Here is a 15,861-nt window from a genome sequence, read left to right as displayed (position 1 = left end):
TCGGTAAACGGTATGAAACAGCTCAAGTCTATTGCAACTCTGTGGATGCTATCGACTTTTGATTCTTGGACTTGAGGGTTTCTTTCGGCCTTGCAGTCTTCGGTATGCAATCAAAACGTCATATGTTCTCTATGCCCGACGTTTCGATGCTCTATGCCATCTTTTTCAAGGGTTCTATTTGAAATTGGACATTGTACATATAAAAATTAGACAGGAAAAACTACAAAACTTACAGAAAAATCGTTCTTCGTCTGGTGGTATGGAATGCACATAGAATGTAGTCAGGTTCAGCATGAGCATGAGCATAGATGACCGTACAATTCGTAGTTGCTACTCCGTGATTTACCAGAACAATCGAAATTGCACAAGGAACCAAGAAACGGAGCTTGGGAGTAACTACCGCTCTCAATGTGCACAGTTCGAGAATTCCAGACTTTATTAGTCAATAACGGCGCCGGCCACGTCCTTACTGTCATCGAGGAAGGAAAGGAATGTAAGTGTGACGTACGTTGCTACTAGAGACCGAGATCACCTCATTTTCTCCACGACTGTCACGGGAAGGAGTTTTTGTTAGTGGGGAGGGAGAGAGTCGCATGATTTGGATTCACTTTGGTAAGTGATGATTCATGCAACCTTTACTTGAGTCAAAACATTTATTCATTTTGACTAAAATATTACAGATGTCGACACCGAAGATGACGAACCATTCAATTTTTTGTGTAAATGCAAAAAATGAAAGAAAGATATTTATTATCAACTGAATGTGCATTGGAAACTAGCGCCGACACATGACGTGGCGAACTTTTCAATATTTGTTAGATAGATACACAAAAAGCAGAGCAGAATTTTATACAACCTTTAGCAGTAATTATTATGATAAAATGGAACGAGCTCACCAATAAACATCCTTCGAAGTGTCCAGTGCGTAAGTGCTGCAGCATCTTCCACTAACTGACCTCTTCTCCGAAATCACATTGAATCGCTACAACTATACAAGGGTACGACGATGTGCACATTCAAATTAACGTCGACGACGACGCGGTCGGCCCGAATGAAAAGAAGCGGTCTCTTTACTTTGCATCCAAAATCACACTCTGCACATAGAATGTAGAATGTAGTCAGGTTATGGACAAACTTCATCAATTTCCTACAATTTTACAAACAATGATCAAAACAAGTAATTTTACATAACATTTAGGACACTACTAACTATTTTTCATCACGAAAAACTGGGAAGTTTTGTATGGCGGGTCGCTACTTTTTTTGTCACTAAGCTATTCCAATTTTAAACCATCAATTTGATTCAGAAATCTGTGTCAGAAATCTGTGAAAATGTTGTATGCAAGTTCTGTGGGTTGAAATTTTCTACTGGGTCTCATTGGGTGTTGGTGTCGTCAATTCTCTGCCTATCTACGTGTTTTGTTTTGGTTGTAGTCTCTAGTGTGTATAATATTCCTGCATAAATAATACTAAGGCTGTCGCAGTCGCTTCGTTTGTTTACCATCCTGTCTGTGTTGATGATGTGACACACTTCCAGAACAGGGAGAGCGGAGAACCGTCGATGGCAATCGAGAATCTCCCTTCTGTCCAAATAGAATCGATGTTCGTTGTCCTCTCTTTAGTCGGCCGAGTTCATGGCTGTTACAGTCGTCGTTGTTGTTGTTTTTTATGTCATTCATGAGTTTGTCCATTTTTGTGATGTCGCTTGCTATTGAAAATGGCCCGGATCGGTTAAGGCGTTTTAGTAATCCAGACCAACACCGCCCGGTGGAACTGGTCCTATATAAAACTGAAACAAGTCCTAAGTATCATGCGACATATTGCATGGGTGACAATTTTTGTGCTAAAATCAACACTAAAAACCATAAATTCCACGATGTCGATCCAAAATTCTAGATAGCGGCCTTTTACTCAAGATGGTGGATCAAAATTCAAGAAGAGGGATGACTAATCGGGTTTTAGGTATTGGTATATTTGGTATTGAGAAGATGGTAAATTTGGTATGGAGAAGATGAGAGAGTCCAAAAGTGGCGACCAGAATATCCAAGGTGGAGGTCTAAAATCCAAGATGGTGGCTGTTTTATGGAAATTAAGCCTCAACAATCACCAGCCAGATAAACGATATGATTACTGGTGCAATGAAATTGATTTTTGTTTAAAGTGTTTGTCGATATTCATCAACAAGTCACTTGAGTTTTGTTAAAATTGATGTTAGAAGAAGGCACGAGAAAGGCGCCATCATCGCTAGGTGGATTAATTAGGGTTTTTGAAAGTAAGACCAGAACAAATCTCATTTTTCTCTTTTATCACAGTGCTCATTGACTGTTCAAGGGAGGATGATAAATAATAAATGTATTTGAAGAAAAAGTACCCAAACAATCAGTCAAAATCGGTCAACCAATCGGATTTGTAGTACAATTATCTGGGCGACTCTAACTTAACCTTAAAATTTTAAAATTTCTTGATTCATTTATTTGAGCCCCCCTCGAAATGTTGAATTTCAACCATAAATTATGCGAACGGAGGATGGAGGACATAAGAGAAAATTGAAATTTGTGTCAGCCTAATTGAAATTTTATCAAAAATTTATCAGGACTGCTCCAGCTGCTTTTGAAAATTGTCTCAAATTTTTCCGAGAATTTTATGTAGTAGTTTTGCTGGAATCTTTTGCCACCAGAAATTTTACAAAGAAGTTCTCCAAAAAAGAATGCACATAAATTCACTCTGGATTCATAAAGGCTTTACCATAAGCTCAACAAAAAATCTTTCACAAATTTACCATAACACTTCAGAATAAGAAGAAAAAAAACAAGTTATCCTATTTTTTAATAACACACTTGGCGTGCGTCGAGTGGGGTTTCCTTTCAAGTACTAAAACTTTTCTTGGAGCTCTATTCAAAGATTCACTTCATATACTCACTCAATTTATTGCCACGATTTTTTGAAATTTGAAGATTTTTTTTTTGGTATTTCATCAGAAGTTTCTAAAATGTGCTCCTTCAAATTTGTATAGTTTCATTGACACTCAATAAACATTAGATGTCCCATTAGAACCTCCAATAGACTTAAGCAGAAATTTGTTTCAAGGCTCCGCCAAAAATAAAGACTCTTATAAACTTTCAAAAATGTATATATATTTTGAAAGCATGGGAACAGTTATCTATTTTTATGTTTTATTTTTTTTTTTATTAATTAATTATTTATTTCCACAGTTTAAAATTCTAAAACGAGGCATACTATTTCAAACACACCCTAAGGAATTACTATCAGAGGGCACAAGATATTATAGAAATACATAAATTATTTCTGAAAAAAAGTTTCCTGAAAATTGAAAAACATTTGTCTAAGTCCATATGTGCATTCTAGAATAGGTCATAGAATACAGAGAGGAATCATATAAATTACTATGAACCAAATCTGTCGAAAACTTCTCTATGAGTTTTGCCAAAACTTCGTCGGAAAAAAATGAAGTTTTTATATTTTTGACCATGATTTTGTTTTACTCTTTCCTAAAAAACTTTGACAGAACTGACATTATTCTACTAGTCTGTTGAAAATATAGCTTCGAGATATTTGGCCAATATTTTGAATGAAATTTTAAAAAAATGTTTCATTCATACATATGAGTTTAAGAGACTTCTGACAGAGTTTGGGTAATTCCGGATTGAACTTCACTTATATCGCAACAACTTAGGTGTTTTATTGCTTGAAGACGATCTTTTCCTTAATGAAAGTAAAAAGTTTTTAAACTTGAAGCTATAAAATCATCATAAAACTACAAATGGGGAGATCATGAATTTTGTCGAAAACATTGTCGGCTATGCCTTTGGAACTCCTTCCTTTGAGAATTTGATTTGTAGTTCTAAAGGATGCTTCGGTGATTTCTTTGTTTTTTTTTTTTTGTTTGCAAAGAAATGGTAATTTCTTCGTTAGTTTGAATGGAATTTGTTCACCATTTTCTCTGGGAGTTTCTATCTTCGGAAATTGATGTGTGAGGAACTAGCAAGTATATTAAAACTCACTAGAAATGGAATTTTCAACGACAATTTCTTTGGCAATATTTTCAGTTATTTCATTGTAAAATCATACGGAAATTGCTAATTCTATTTGCATTTCAGTGTATGCAAGTTAATTCCTCGAAAACTTCTTCGGCAATTCCATTTCATTTGACAAGTTAATTAGAAAGTTTTTTTTTTTTTTCAAAAAAAAATGTTATTAATTGCTTCTACAATTCATGCAAAATTTATACAGCTGGTCATTCGATAACTTTTTTGTAAATTTTGCCGATATTTAGTAATTCCTATCATTTTTTTTGTCGAAAATTTTAAAAGTAGCTTCCACGGCAATTGAGGCAGAAATTTTACAAGTAATAAATTTGGATATTTCCAAGGCAAAAAAGTTACAAATTCTTCAACAATGCTTCCGCAATATACTTTGGAAATTCATTCGGTAGTTTCATTGGATATTTCTCATACAATTGCTTTAGAAATTAAGAATTTTCCAGAGGAGTTCTTAGAGGAACTGTAACAGGAAGATACAAGTTCGAAAGAAAATACTAAAGACATTCCCAAAGAAACTGGCGCAGAAATTTTCTCAAGCTGCACTGCAAAATTCACTAAGATGCTGTCTGAAGAATTCATAGGAATTACAGAAAGAATTCATAAAAAATCTAAATTTTTAAAGATGTTTATAAATTATTTTTTTAAATTAACTAACTATCAAAAGATCATCAAAGAAATTGCTGTCGAAATTCCGGAAGGCATTGATGTCGAAATTCTTACAAGATTTACAAAAAACTTTGCCCGAAATAATTGCACAGGGAATTTCATAGCAATTGCCAAAACAACTTCCCAACAAATTGCGATGAAAGTCCAAAAAGCATTGCCGAATTAATTTTTGAAGGCATTACCTAAGAAATTTTCAAAAAGATTGTCAAAGGGATGACTTGGTAAATTTAAAAAAAAAAAATGGTCAAAACAATTGATAAGAAAAACACCAAAAAAAAAACTGCAGAAGCAATTAAAAAATGCTTGAGAAATTTCCAAAATGAGGAGCAAAAAGCTCCCGTCACAATTTTTGAAGGGTTGGCTTATATATTTTTTTTAAATTGCCAAAAAAATTTCCAAGTTGTTTCTAAACGATATTCCTAAGAAATTTCCGGAGGAATTCCCAAAGAGAGCTTTGTACAATTTGGGAAAGTGTCCCTATTTTGGGAACTTGCCGGTAAAACTGAGAAAATTTCAAACCATTTGATTTGATTTTTGTATTGGGTTAGATACTCTACGTACATCAACGGGTTTTAAAAAAAAATCCAGAAAAAGTTCAATGGAGTTACTGGGAAACAGTGATTTCCGAAGAAATGCTCAAAACCTTTTGAAAGAGACGCTCTCGAAATTTTCAAAACGTTCGAATCACTATAAAGTTTATGCACATTGCACATACATTCTATGTAATGAAAAAATAATCTGGCCAAATATTATTTACGAGGGGGCTTGTGACAAATATAACATTACATCATATTCACATTTTCTGGCGACCGATTGTAATGGAATCTGACATCACTTTCCTGTCTCACAAGGACTCTAAGACCGTAATAGTGAATTTCCCACTCCAAAGCTCAAGATAAACTAGAAAAGAAAAACCAATTTACTTGATATTCATTATCGGCCGCCACTGAAAAGTGAAATAGAAGAATCACCGTCGCGTCGTCATTGTCGTCGATAAGAACACCTAAACATCGACCGACGGCAACGTTCTCTTTTGCCTTCCCAGAAGGATGTATGACAGCAATACCGAAGGCGCCAAACTCAAACACAAAAAGTACCTACGACGAGTTTTCAGTCATTTTCCAAGTTTGTATCTTCTTCCACTGAGAAACGTTTTTGTTCGGATGCTTTGATGTTATCTATTTTCTTACTTGTGAGATCTGTCGTATTTCGCAGTAAGAATCGAATCGCAATCAGCCTTTCAACTTAGAATGTATAGATTCATCCATAAAATCCAGAATTTAAAGGCGCTAATAAGCATTTCTGATGCCAGTTTAAGTCTCTATTATTAGCTTTATTAAGGAGATTTTCAGCCCACGGCTGGTTCATCTCCGATAAATTTAAGTCTTGGCATCCACCCACCCCCTTCAGCGTTACGACATTTATGAACAAGCCCTAATTTTTTTAGAGTAAATATTAACTGACAAGTGGGATGCGATAAAACCATTTCCAGTCTATGAGGTTCTGAAGAGGTTTCAAGAATCATCATTGAACTGAAATGACTCTGTTACTGTTACTTGGGAAGTAACATCATCAAGGCTTTAAAGCTGTGTCGCCCCTCAATTCTGCTCGATCTAACCGTGATAAAACCTCAAATTTCACTAATTTGATTACCCGAGAAACAATGCAAAGTGCTATTATTTTGTCAGGTACTGAGAATCGCCAACCAAATAACATTTCTTCATGCCATATGATGGTCTGGAAGACCTTTCCAAACCCATTTGATCGTGAAATACCATTTCTTCACCGAGTGGATTACTCAAGTCGTTTCGCCTAAATTGGGAGGCGCAAATCAACTATACTTCAGCGGAGAAGTTGCTGGCGGTGACTGCAGCACACAGAAAAAGACCCGGAACCGAAGAAGCTCGAACAAAGTGAGGAGGATAAAGAAGTCGAACTGCCTTCGAAATTGACTTTTGAATCGATTCCCTGCCCTGCTCTGCTTTCACACTACCTACCTCTTGGTGGCGGTGGCCATGTAAGGGGGGCGGTGTGGCGCGGAGGCGGAAATGGAAGTGTGCGTGTTGTGATTTCTGAATTTTCAATTTTGTGGAAAGGTGACGGCGCCTTTCGGGGTTCGGTGGTTCGATAGAGCGAGGGGAAGCGAAACGGATTCTTTTCCCAATTGAGGAAAGAGCTTTTCGGATCTGAGAAGGGGAGTAGATTTGTTCGTCCTAGTAACCAGCAGCACTAGGAAGAAAGTCGAAATCGTGTCCCACACAGCAGAGGAGGGGCAACCCAAGTGGAACGCACAAATCATTAGATTGGCAGGTTGTGAGTGGAATCGCTGATTAGGTCTGGGGCTTTTATTTTGGGTGAATTGATTGGTTACTTCAGAGCGTCCCGACGGGGTGGTTGTTCCCTAGTCGACTAGAGTTGGACAGCCAATGTCGATTTGATTGGATCTTCCAAGATGATGAAGACAAGAGATGAGATTACCGGAACGAACGAAGTGTCTGGCCGAACCGGTCAAGGTAAAATGTCAGTACGGCTCGGAAGATAATCCGTCTTGACATCCGGTCGTTATTGGAATGAATCGATATTTCTGGAAGATGAAAGCAGTGTGTGGAATTATACTCAGCCTGTATAACATAAAGGCGCATGAGATATGAGAAAAGATTTTGCCAAATTCATTGGATTTTTTTTGCAATCGAGGCCGTTATTTTCCTTTGGTGTTTTTTACAGCTTGGTGAGTCTAAAAATTGTACATTGATGAGATACTTTTGAACTCGGGGAAACCCTTTTTTGCCTTTCTCGTACACCAAGGTGTACCGAAAGGCTATATGTTCACTCCAAAAATGAAAATTTGATAGAGCCTCCGGAGGGGTCAAGTCTTATATACCAATCGACTCAGCTCGACGAATTGAGGTGATGTCTGTGTGTGTATGTGTGTGTGTGTGTATGTGTGTATGTGTGTATGTGTACAAAAAAAACTCACATCACTTTTTGGCAGTAAACCTCAACCGATTTTAATGACCGACGGTTCATTCGACGCGGAATCTGGTCCCATTGTTTCCTATTGGAAATGGTTCGGATCGGTCCAGCCGTTCCGGAGTTATGGCCATTTAGGTGTTCCGGACCGGTACCCCAGGAAGGGGCCAGATATGAAAATGTTACAAACCCATGCATGCGACCCATCAAACCGCGGCATTTTTGATAACCTGATGAACGGTAAGCAGCAAAATAGTTTCAGACTATATCTGAACCGGTAATGTTCCGGAACCGGTTCCTGGTGCCCCTCCGGAAGTGGCCAAATATAAAAGTAAACTAAACACATACATGCGACACATCAAATAGCGGCTTTTTCGATAAACAGATAAACGGTAGGCAGCAAAATAGTTTCAGACTATATCTGAACCGGTAATGTTCCGGAACCGGTTCCTGGTGCCCCTCCGGAAGTGGCCAAATATAAAAGTAAACTAAACACATACATGCGACACATCAAATAGCGGCTTTTTCGATAAACAGATAAACGGTAGGCAGCAAAATAGTTTCAGACCATATCTGAACCGGTAATATTCCGGAACCGGTTCCGAAGTAGCCAATTAAAAAACTGAACCAAACCCAGGCATGCGGCACATAAAATAGCGAGTTTTCAGATAATCAGGTGAATGTTTAGCAGGAAAATAGTTTCAGACCATATCTGAACCGATTGTGATCCAGAACCGGTTCCAGGGGTCCCGCCGGAAGTGGCACATTGAGAAAGTGAACCAAACCCATGCATGTGACACATCAAATAGCGGCTTTTTCGATAACCAGATGAAGGGTAAGCAGGAAAATAGTTTCGGATAATATCTGAAACGTTAGTGTTCCAGAACCGGTTCCAGGTGTCCCGCCAGAAGTGATCAATTAAATAACTAAACCAAACTCATGCATATGACACACCAAATAGCGGCTTTTCGATAACCAGATGAACGGTAAGCAGGAAAATAGTTTCGGATAATATCTGAAACGTTAGTGTTCCAGAACCGGTTCCAGGTGTCCCGCCGGAAGTGATCAATTAAATAACTAAACCAAACTCATGCATATGACACATCAAATAGCGGCTTTTTCGATAACCAGATGAACGGTAAAGAACTGTTTGCAGTTCGGAAGGAGTTTCTCACCCTATCTGAATGCATGGGAAATTCCTTGCCTGAATCACTCAAGAAATCGTTTTTCTTCGATTGCAGTACGCGGTTGAGAAGAAATGACAGTTGAAATGGCAGTCATTATAGAAAGTTTCTGCCAGGAATCGGTCAAGAAATTTCTTGAGCGATTCCTTTCGAACATGAAACTGGGCTTTTAGCAGGAAAATAGTTTCAGATCATATCTGAACTGCTTATACTGACGGAGTCGAAGTGGTGAATCCAGCTGAAGGCATCTGATGCAGACCGAAGAATAGCAGGTCGAAAAGCGTCATGCCAAACAAGCTGCTTCCGTTATTTGTCAACGATAATTGCCAATAAATCCAGATAATGAGATATCTGAACCGGTTGTTGCGGGAGGTGCTCGATACCACCGACTCTTTCAGCAGAAATTAGACAGGTATTTGTCATGATCAGCTACATAGCTGCAAACTCATATTTATCAAATTATAAGTACAAATATACAATAATTAACTTACAAATTCGTTGATAAAATTAGGGAGCACGATTTGCTCATTCACTGAAGGTACCTTCTCGCTAGCTACTAAATGTCTTCACTGATATGATTTAAAGGGGTGTTCATATTTTCAATAATGTTGGGTTCAAATTTAAGGCTACGCATCTTTGCGTAACACCGGTTGTGTTCCGGAACCGGCTCCAGGTGCCCCGGAGATAAACGGTCAGCAAGAAAATAGTCTCTGACCACACCTAAGATTATCGGCAATCCTGATTGCTTCGCTGAAATTACGAAACTGAAAATTTAAATTTTATCGCATCAATCCCCTTTTGCGTTTAAAATTGCTGCGCCCAATTTTGATGCAACTGGTTGGTTAAATGGAATGGGTTTCATTCACGTGTTTGCCTTTTTTTCGACAAATTTTATAAGAATCTTATATTCAACGATAATAAAATATAGACTGAAGTGTGCAGAAAAAAAAAAATCGAATTGTCTTGATAATGATCGGCATCCAGTGCTAGTGAAGGCGGTCAAGCAGTCAACTGAGAGTATAATAAGTTTCCAAATTTGATTATGGCTTTGATGAAACTCTTGCTTTTCTGAATACGGCTGACACAAATTTCAATTTTCTCCTATATTAACCCCTCCCCCTCTTGGAAAATTTAAGTCGGAATTCAACATTTTGAGGAAGGGCACAAAGAAATGAATCAAGAAATTTTTAAATTTTAAGGTGAAAAAGAATCCTCCATAAAATTTCTCAACAAATCGCTTAACTAGATTTTGCTTAATTGATTGGGTATTTTTTCATCAAATACATGTATTATTTATCATCTCCCCATTGGCGAGACAACGAGAACTGTGACAAAAGAAAGAGAAAGGGATTTGTTCTGTTCTAGAGTATCCTCAGGATTCAGGAACACTTTGGCTAACGTCGACGGAAAAATACTGATTACTTATTCGACGAGAAAGGCACTATCACCACTAGGTGGATTAATCTGGGTTTTTTAGAAAACTATAGAATCTCGATGAAAGTTGCTTAAGACGATTTTTGCCTTTCTCGAACACTAAGTGTACTGGAAAGGCTATATGATCACTCAAAAAACGATTTTTCGAAAAAAAAAAAAAAGCTCGGAGGATCATGTCGCATATACCAATCAGCTCAGTTTGACGAATTGAGATGGTGTCTGTATGTGTGTATGTGTGTATGTCTGTGCGCAAAATGAAATTACTCACTTTTAAGACACTTCTCATTGGCCGATTTTTCGGATTATAGCTTGAATCGAACCAGAACTTTACCGCATTGTTTGCTATTGAAAATGGTCCGGATCGGTCAAGGTGTTCCAGAGTTATGGCCTTTTCAGCACCATTAGAACTGGCCGTATATAAAACAGAATGCGATACATCAAACTGCGTCGAATTTTGTTACCTTTAGCATGGTTGACAATTTTGTGTGGAAATCAACACTGGAGACCAGAAGCCCCATGATGTGGGCCCAAAATTCAAGATGGCAGCCAAATGCTCAAGATGGCGGTTCCAAATTCAAGTTGGCGCTTGTTTAATAGAGTTTTAGGCTCTAAAACCATGCAATGTCGGTATATTTGATGTAGAGAAAATATCCGGAGTCCAAAAATGGCGACCAGGATATCCAAGATGGCGACCTAAAATCATATAGCGGCTCCAAATTTAAGATCGCAGCTGTTTAATGGAGTTTTAGGCTCTAAAACCATGCAATATTGGTATATTTGGTGTAGGGAAGATGTCCGAAGTGCAAAAATGGCGACCATAATATCTAAAATGGCGATCTAAAATTTAAGATGGCGGCTCCAAATTCAAGATGGCGACTGTTGAATAGAGTTTTAGGCTCTAAAACTATGCAATACGGGTAAATTTGGTATGCGAAGATGCCCAGAGTAAAAAATGGCGATCAGGATATTCAAGATGGCGACCTAAAATCGAATATGGCCGCTCCAAATTCAAGATGGCGGCTGTTTTACCCTTATGTGGCCGACATGGTACCCGGGTACCCAACGCCCATTTAAAAAGCACGGTGTAGAAAAAATTCAAAAAGTTTTTCGGACACATAACGGTTATTAAGTTTTAGGCTCAATATGGGTATATATTTCGTAGGAAAGATGCCTGGACTCCAAAAATGGCGACCATAACATCTAAGATGACGATCTTAAATCCAAAATGGCGGCTCCAATTTCAAGATAGTGGCTTTTTCTTAACAGTTTGAGGATTGAACATTAAAAGCCAGATAAACGATATGATTTCTGGTATCCTGAAATGGACTTCTATTCGTTGTATGAAAGTTCGATATACATCAACATGTCACTTGAGTTTTATTGAAATGGGTCTTCGAAGGATCGAGAATGGCGCCATCACCGCTAGGTGGATTATTAAAGGGGTTTTTCCAGTAAGGTGGCCTCACTGAAGAAGATTAGACAAATATCTCAAAGACAATCTCTAGGAGGAAACAGGACAGGGCAGAAGTGCTTGGTAAGATTACAAGCACTTCTCGTAAATGAATTTCTAGGGAATGTTCGAGCGAAATATTACTTTTCATCTGGAAAAACTAGTCGTCAAATTTCTGTGAGAATGCCCAATTGTGCCCAGGTAATTTTGGAAGCAATTGTAATTGATTTTCCAGTGCTGCGCATTTCGTTAAACAATTTATTCATGATTTTACATTTATTTAATTAAATATTCTCCTCACAAATTCCTGATAAAACGAAATATCCTGCAAAATATTTTAAAACGAAAACCTGGAAAATCAATAAAAAAAATTACTGGGAATGTTTTCCGGAATTTTATCTCGTAATCTTGGATATTTACATAGTAACATATGAGTTTTAGGAAGCACGGCTCCCATCGAACCTTCCTGACTACTTAAATAAAGCAAAAAGAATATTCCTTTTCTGAAATTTAATTTAATTTGTTCAGGAAGTTTTCTTGGGTTTTCTCCAGGAGTTTCTCAAGAAATTTCTCGAAATATTTATCTCGAATCTAGTCTACAAGTTTCTTCAGATTTTTTTTCAGGTTTTTATGTTTTCTGAGTCTTTAGCATTTTTTTATAAAATTCCTACCAGGGGGAAGTTCGTGCATATATTTTTTCGAACATTTCTGAAGGGATTCTTCCAGCCATATTATTAGAATTTCCTCAAAAAGTTTTTCTCTAAGTTTTTTTTTAATTCTCAAGAAATCCTTCTAGAAATTCATCTACGGGTTCCATCGGGGATTTGTAAGAATGGCAATTTGTAAGATGCAATTTTTGAAGAATTTCTATCATTGATACTTCGAATTTCTTTCGGAAATTCCTCCTGGGGTTTAATTAAGCAATTCAAATTTTTTTTCTAGGAGCTGTTTCAGAAAATATTTTGAAATTTCGCCAGAGCATCCTCCGGGCATTACTCTATATCCTTTGGGAGCAGAGAGCACGATAGGCGGACCAAGTGGAGCGTCATCTGACGAGCATTGGGTGTGATCAAGGGTGGAGAGCGGCAGCCACGAACCGTGGCTTAATTGTGATGTTGTGCATTTTTTAATTCCTCTAGAAGGATTCCTCCAGAAATTCATCTGGAAGTTCCTTCAGGGGTTTCTCTAGAAGCTGCTCCATAGAAAGCTTAAGATTTCAACAGACCTTTCTTCAGGAATTCGTTCAGAAATGTTTCTAGTGATTTAGAAATTTCTGCAATACAAAGATTACAGTTCCTGCAAAACTACTCCAGAATGTATTCCCTGGCATTTGCCATGGAAATATTCAAGAAGTTCTTCTATGAATGAACCTGCAGAGGATTCTTCTGTTTGTCTGTATATGTTTCAAAAGATTCCTTCTAAAAATCTTCTATTTTGCAGCAATTTCAGTAGTCAGTGGTTCTCTATAGACTTCCTCAGGATTTTTTTGTTCTAGCAGGATTTCCTTTGGAAAAAAATCTCCTTGCAAAGGGTTTTGCCTTTCTCGTACACCAAAGTGTGCTGAAAGGCTATATGTTCACTTAAAAAACAAATTTTCGATAGTAGGCTCGGAGGGTCAATTCACATGTACCAATCAACTCAGTTCAACAAATTGAAATGATGTCTGTATATGTGTATGTATGTATGTCTGTGCGCAAAAAAGTTCACTCAGTTTAAAGTCACTTCCTATTGGCCAATATTTCGGATTATAGCTTGAATCGAACCGGAATTTTACCGCATTGTTTGCTATCATAAATGGTTCGGATCGGTCAAGGCGTTCCGGAATTATGGTCATTTCAGTTATCCGGACCAGCACCGGTGGAACTGGCCGTATATTAAACTGAACCAAGCCCCATCATGCGACACATCAAACTGCGGCGATTTTTGTAACCTTTATTATGGTTGATAAATTTATCGGCCCAAAATTCAAGATGGTAGCCTAATGTTAAAGATGGCGGCTCCAACTTAAAGGTGGCGGCTGTTCAATAGAGCTTTAGGCTCTAAAACTGCCATATGGGTATATTTGGTATGAAGAAGATGTCCGGAGTCCGAAAGTGGCAACCAGAATATCCAAGATAGCGGATTAAATTCCAATATGGCGGTTCTAAATTCAAGATTGCGAATGTTTAATGGAGTTTTAGGACCTGAAACCATGTCATATGGATATATTTTGTATGGGGAAGAAGTCTGGAGTCCAAAAATAGCGACCAGAATTTCCTAGCTGCCGGACTTAAATCCAAAACGGCGGCTCAAAATTTAAGATTGCGGTTGTTTTTCAAGAGATTAAGGCTCAAAAAAAAAGATAAACGATATGATCTCTGATGCCATGAAATGGATTTCTGATAAACGTATGAAATGTGTTTTCGAAGGCACGAGAAAAGCGCCATCGCCGATAGGTGAATTAATTAGGGTTTTTATGTACTAACCCCAGCTGATATTGAATAATCCAGGGGTTCTCAAACTTTTTCAGCTTGCGACCCACTTTTGATATTTAAAGAATTTGGCGACCCACCAGAACTTATTTTCATAAAATTCGTGTACGTCATTTTGGCAAATTTAGACTAACTTTCTAATAAATACATTTCATCACTTCCATAGGCTTCAATAATCTAACGGTTCGTTGTTTTCAAACTTAAAAAAAAGTTTTCTTATTATTGCACACTTAAGGTATCTAGGTGCCCAGTTTCGGTAAACTCTTAGTCTTAGAAGTTTGAGATAAGTTTCCAAGTTTCTAACCAAGTCTGACATCAAACAGCACTAGAGAACAGGTTTAAGGTTTCTCTCACATATTCTAGAAATAAACAAAAAAAATACGTTTTATACAAATTCTTTGAAGGTATAGTAGCGTTTTTGTATCACTGCCGAACTTCAAATGAAAGATCGGGTCGAAAATGCTATAAATACTTACAGCAAGTGGGTGAACATCAAGAAGAGTTTTTAGAAATATAGTACAGCTGTTTAAACCAACAGTGTTTGTATTAATTGGGTAGAAATATCAATTAAGAGTTATCTTATTTAACATTCCATTGTTTTTGTATTATAATATATTACAATTTTATATTCATATGACGGGGTTTACACACACACAGGGGGGTAGCCTAAGGGAGTTAAATGAACTGATGCCCGGACTTAAGTTCGTGGAGTAGCCAGACTTTTGTCATGAGATAGCAACTTTATGTTGACTACCGAAGGAATTCAGCAATTTTAACTCGCCCTGCTACATCAAACCATCAGGTAGATCATTCCATGCAGTGATTCTGCAGCCATAGGTAATCCTTGCGATGATGGTGGGTACACTTCAATCATCATCATCATCATCATATAGTACAGCTGGATGGTCTGGTCAGATGAATTCTCTTGAATTTTTTAGTCATATCCTTTGTACACAATTATTTTAATTATATTTTTATTGAAATCACTTTCAGTTGTTCTGATTTCTGTTAAAGTTTAGATTATCGACATTCAGCAGACTTTTACCGAAGGTAAGCTTTACTTAAGCTCGGTAAAAGTAAGGTTCCTTGTATAAGTTATGTATTTTTTTTAACTGATTTTTGATATTTCTTTTTATATATATTTTAACTGCTGAACTTGGTGAGTAAATATCTCGCTGGCCATGCAGACTAAAATCAACAACAAAAATCTGTTTGATTTAAGACTCATACTTTCAGAATCGATTTCAGAACGCAGACAGTAGAATAGTGGGCTTCGTGGCCGTGCGGTTAGCGGCGTCAGTCGTCTAGGCGTTTCGTGCGGGTCCGATTCCCGCTCCAGTCGGGGAAAACTTTTCGTCAAACGGAAAATTCTCCATTGGGCCACTGGGTGTTAAGTGTGTTGTCCGTTGTCTCGTGTATGTAATGTTCAGTCTGTGCAGCCTCTGGCTGAAGACGGTGTAGTGTCTTCTATAAAACTTATCACAAAAAAATTGAATAGAATTAAGGAGAAAACGCACTTCTAAAAATAACTCTGTCGATTATCCATGGGTTTTATATACATTACAAAATGACTAGCTGACATAAGATAAATAAGATATTTATTATAATTTCGCCCAAGCCTTCGA

At 37.5% G+C, this 15,861-nt stretch overlaps 1 long non-coding RNA gene across 1 annotated transcript in view; it reads right to left on the bottom strand.

Moving 5' to 3' along the window:
- Nucleotides 1-15,861, bottom strand: part of LOC134285746 (uncharacterized) — a 160,529-nt gene that overhangs the window by 50,423 nt on the left and 94,245 nt on the right. The gene's annotated exons all lie outside the window — the stretch shown is intronic.

Source organism: Aedes albopictus, chromosome 1 (assembly GCF_035046485.1).
Source record: "Aedes albopictus strain Foshan chromosome 1, AalbF5, whole genome shotgun sequence".
NCBI classification, from domain to species: Eukaryota; Metazoa; Arthropoda; class Insecta; order Diptera; family Culicidae; genus Aedes; species Aedes albopictus.
The sequence above is the reverse complement of the archived record's forward strand: the minus strand, read 5'-3'. Positions and strand labels throughout refer to the sequence as shown.